General features: G+C 51.5%; 1 pseudogene; it reads right to left on the minus strand.

Annotated features, from left to right (window-relative positions):
* Nucleotides 1-4,329: 4,329 nt before the first annotated feature.
* Nucleotides 4,330-4,484, minus strand: LOC126031471 (uncharacterized; annotated as a pseudogene).
* Nucleotides 4,485-4,868: the final 384 nt, after the last annotated feature.

Genomic DNA, 4,868 nt, shown 5'->3' on the forward strand with positions numbered 1-4,868 from the left:
ATCTCTCTGCCCCCACCTCTCCCTCCTTTCCTTTCCAGCCCGAGGGCCTGAAGAAAATTTGGCAATGGGGCAAAATACAGAGCCATCTGGAAATTTCTGGAAGCCTGTTTCTGTATTCTCATCACTCCTGCCATTCACACATTCCTTGTAAAAGCAGGTATCCTCTCCCCCCCCCCCCAAACACAGATCTTGAGTAGAACCAATTTCGACAAGATCATTTCAGAAACCTGAAATTTAAAGATGGAGTGGGTGGGAGTTGGAATCCGACTAGAATTTTGGGTTTCGGGGAAAATTCATTCGAAATCTTTCGATTTGTTTGCTTTCAAACGGCACGGTTGAAATTTCAGTTCTAACCACACAGTCGCTAGGTACCGTGAACAACCGGAGTTTGCTGGCCTCTTTTTCTCTGTCCCGATCCCCGCGTAAAACCCAAATGCGGGGACCTTGTGGGGAGGCTCTTAGGGCGCGCACTCGCCAGGGCGCACTCGGAAACCGTGACATTCGTGGTGGCTGCATAGGTGGCCCAAACCTGCCCGTGAAAAGCGACTAAATCAAGAGTGTGCCGGCCGTGCCACGCTGGAGTCGAGCGTTGCAACTTTTTGGAAAGTTCTGCTCGGCTCCTGCCTCACCGGGGTGAATCACAACCCACGGCCTGGGCCCAGCTCCTCTGTCGCGCTGGGGCTGGCGCAGAACCGTACCCTCCGAGGAGAACCAAGGAGTCTTGGGCTGCAATTTTGTGTGCCCTCCACCGTCTGTGATCCGGGCTCTGTGTGCAGCGCGCCGGCCCTACCTAGAGAGGCGTTAGGAAGTTCGTAGGCAACCACCGTTGGTTTCCAATTCGTCTCTCTGGCTGTCTGGAGGGTTTGGGGAGGAAGGGGTCTGTCCGGGCTACAGCTGGGTCTCCCTCCACGGCCCAGCAAGCAGCCTAAAGCGATTGCATTGTTAAGGACTCAGCGAATGTTTCCAGAAACAGAACTTAGGCTTCGGATTTTTAACTTGATCTTAACCCTGTAGGAGGGGAGAGGGATCCGGAGTGAGGGCAGTCTTGGGCCCTGACTCATTTAGGGACTCTTAGGGAGTCTTGGGAGCCAGAGGGTCAAAATTCAAGTCACTATCCTAGGTTGATAAGCAGCATCCCCCTCAAAAAAAAAAAAAAAAAAAAAAAGGAAAAAGAAACCATTGCACAAAAAACCACTGGATTCTCATCGCCTTCTTTCAATCACTGTCATACGGCGAGTTCTCTCTGGGCCAGGTTCGGGGAATGCTAGACGCCCCCATTCTACAGACCAAGCGGAAACCCAAGTGAAATCGTCAGCGGGGACTAGATGGATGAGGACCTCCGCGCCCGGTCACCTCCTTGTTCTGGAGACAATGGGAGCTAAACTGGAGCTCAATCTCATGTTCACCTCTTTCTCCATCACCCACAAAGTTAAGAAACCCTCCTTATGAAGGAAGGCACTAAGGTGGTCCTTCCTGTCGCCGCCTGCACCCTCCAGTCCCCAATCTCTCCAGTCTGGACAATTCTACTACACGCGACAGGGACAGAAAAGATGGGTTTTCTTCCCTAGCTACGTCCAAGCGGTCCAGCTTGACGGACCTGGGCGTTTGCATCAGTTCTAAACGCGCGATCAGGCCTGGTACCCGACATCCCTCCCCACGAATGTGCGTAATTCTTGAGTACAGGAGAAGAAATTGGCCTGCGTCCCTGACCTCGGCCCTGCATCAACATATCGCTGTGGAATTCCTAAAGCCTCGGGATCCCCCAATCTCCGCAGGAAAGGACAGCTGAGAGCCAAAGAAAGGACCCGGGACAGAAGGAAGTGGCCGATCCAGCCGCGCGCGCCTTTGCGCTTTTGCGGCCCCGGTGCGCCATCCTCCAACTAGGGCGCAAAGACGCAAGTGCGCCCATGGTTTTGGCTCAAAGAGGCACCTAGGACTAGAGTTCCAGACCTGGGCCACTTGGCCCCAAGCAAATATAATGAATGAAGCGTAATGATGGGGAGTAAAAAGGGGGGGGGGGACCCAAGCCAGGGGCGTGGAGAGAGGGAGAGAGAGAGCGAGCGGGGTAAGGCGAAAGGTTGGTGAAATCGCTTTGGAAAGAATACGCGCCGAGAAGGAAATATGGACAACAGTTTATCAGCGCCCCAGCCCCCACGGCCCGCGTGTTTAAAACCCCTAAGTAATTTTAGATTGTGTCTTCAGTCAATATATCTCTCTCTTTCCCCCGGGCTGACAGGGACGAGCCGGGGCTGCGAGCTGTCTGCCTGGGAAGGACCCTTTAAGAGTTTCCATATTGTTTAGCTCCACAAACGTGTTTGCGGTTCCCCAGGCCTTCCCTTCCCCCACCCGCCTCGAATCTCATTTCATTTTATGGCCACGATTGTTTGAGGGTCCCCGCGCTGCATAAATCCTGCACCGTTCCGATTAATCTCGGGGCGCGCTAGAGGAAAAAAAAATTTTTTTCCCCTTTTGGTGAAGTTCTTTAAAAGAGGGCGCCGGGGCCAAGATTTATTAACAAGGAAAAATATAGTTTATTTTTATAGCCGACCTCGGCAAGGTGGGGGTGGGAGGGTGGAGGGGGAGAGGGGAGTCGTTGAGATAGATAAACAATGAGGCGAAGGGACCCCGGTGTGAAAGAACACTTGGGCTGGCGACTTGAACTTTTATTCAGGCTACCACTGGGTCTGGATACTAGCCAGGGGACTTAGGGGGGACCCAGCTCTAGCGGTGCCTGCCAGCAGGGGCTGCGTTGGACTTTGCCCTTATGTATGTATTTGTGAATGACTGAGGCCCCCCCCATGCAATGCAGGGGAGTCGCTTAGCCAGGTCTTGGCCAAAACAGGTTCCCCCCTCAACTCAAAGCCCCCTCAAAAATCCACCTCTCTTCTCAACTCTGGGATCTTTGGGGGGGAGGGGGTTCAAAGTGCAGCTTCTTAACCTGAGGAGCCACATAATTGGGGGGGGGGAATCTCTGCAGACCGCTAGGGATGGACTTTGCAAAGTCGGAAACTGAATGTAAGTTTTGCTGGAGGAAATTTCAGGCTTATTTTTTTCGCCATCACCCACACAGTTGTTACTTTTTAATCCCACCAAAGAAGAAAAAAAGCTAAGATGGCCCTCCCCTTGCAGCCTGTGCCCCCAAAGTTTAACTCTGGGACAGTCTAGTAGGAGTGACCCCCTTAGTTCTGGGCTTTTTGGAAGCTAATTTTCCCTCTGCACTCGAATCAGGAGTAAAATTTGGGCCTTTTAGCATCTTACTGGCTGCTTAACTGAACTGCTGGCAAGCAGGACCATGGGCTGTGCCTTCTTTTCCTTTCAAATTCTTAAAGGTGCTTTTCTGAAGTGTGTGTGTGTGTGTGTGTGTGTGTGTGTGTGTGTATGTGTATGTGTGTGTGACCACACTACTTTGCTCCGACCCTAGTCCTATCTATAGGTCACCCCAGGTGCCTTCCATCTCCTTACCTGGAGAGGGGAAAAAGGCAAGCAAATCTGGAAGCTTCCACTTGGCCTCTAGAATAAAACTTTGAACCTTTGAGCTAGTAGACTGCTAAAAGAGAGGGCACTTTTCTGCGCAGAAAATGGAGAAAGCATTTAAACCAGATGATTTTGTCTTTCTTCTGGAAGGCCCCAATTTGGGTGACACTTTGCTTAAAAAAACTGTGATGTGTCTGATTCAGGATTGGGGGGGGGTCTTGGAGAAGGACCCCAACGTATTTGGGGGGCTGCAGAGAAGGGGGAGCTGCAGGCTCTTCCTCTGGTCCGTGCCGCAGAGTGAGAGTCTGAGAGGCAGACGCCCCTCCTCTGACTAGCAGGCCCGGGTGTATTGGAGCAGAGACCGGAGACCGGCTGGCTCCGAGGCGTCTGAGTGTCTGAGCCGGCGGCTGTCCTGGTGAACTCTCCTTGCTCTGGGCGCTCAGCTGAGAGGATGCACAGGGAGCCTGGGGCATCCTGGAGGGGTTTGAGGGGTGGGGAGGGGGCATCATTGCCAGTGGGTGGTTTAGGGGTACTGGAGTTAGTTACCAGCATCCCAGAGATCTTTACCTAACAATTACAAATCTGGCTGGGGGGAATCCCTACCTACTCCTTTCCCCCCACAGAACCTGGGAACACCTGCTTAAGCAGAAGGGGGTCTGCTTTATCCTGTTTGACCCCCCTTCAGTCTCCCTTTGTGGGGTGGAAGGGACAAGGCCCAGCCAATTGTGTGCTGGAGAACTTGCCCTGGAAACTGCCAGATGTTCCAGAGTTCAATCCCTCAGATCATCCAACCCAAAATTCTTCCTATTTTTTTTTTACAGTTACAAATATGAGCTTTTATTCAGACACAAATACTAGGGGAGAGTGCAGTCCCCCACTACCACAAATTATGCAGTTTCCCACATTTGGGGAAATCGCAAGGCTTAGCACATCTGGAGTGCAATGGTTGTGCCTTGCTCTAGAGAAACCAACTCCGTGTGATCACGGTATTTCTCTGGCCAGGTAAGTAAGTTCTTCCTATTTTTGTAGCAGACTTTTCCACCTCACCTTCCTAACCCTCCACATTCTGTCTTATTGCCATTGAAATTTCTTCCTCCTAGATTAGAAAGCTGGACTCAGAGAGGTTCAGCCAGTGATCCGAGATACACAAGAAAAGACAGAGTTTGTACTCAGTTCCCTTCAGTGCATCACCTCAACATTACCCCAATACATAGATGCATCCCAATATAATGTGCACATGAATGAAAAAGCCTGGATTCCCCTGGGTCTCAGCTCCAGAGGTAAGAAAGGAACAACACACATTGAACTTTGAAGTATACCTATAAGATACCCCAACAGCTTTGCTTTTCTGGGCCTTGTCCTCAGAAATCTCACCCTTGACATTACTGTTCTCC

Source organism: Suncus etruscus, chromosome 15 (assembly GCF_024139225.1).
Source record: "Suncus etruscus isolate mSunEtr1 chromosome 15, mSunEtr1.pri.cur, whole genome shotgun sequence".
NCBI classification, from domain to species: Eukaryota; Metazoa; Chordata; class Mammalia; order Eulipotyphla; family Soricidae; genus Suncus; species Suncus etruscus.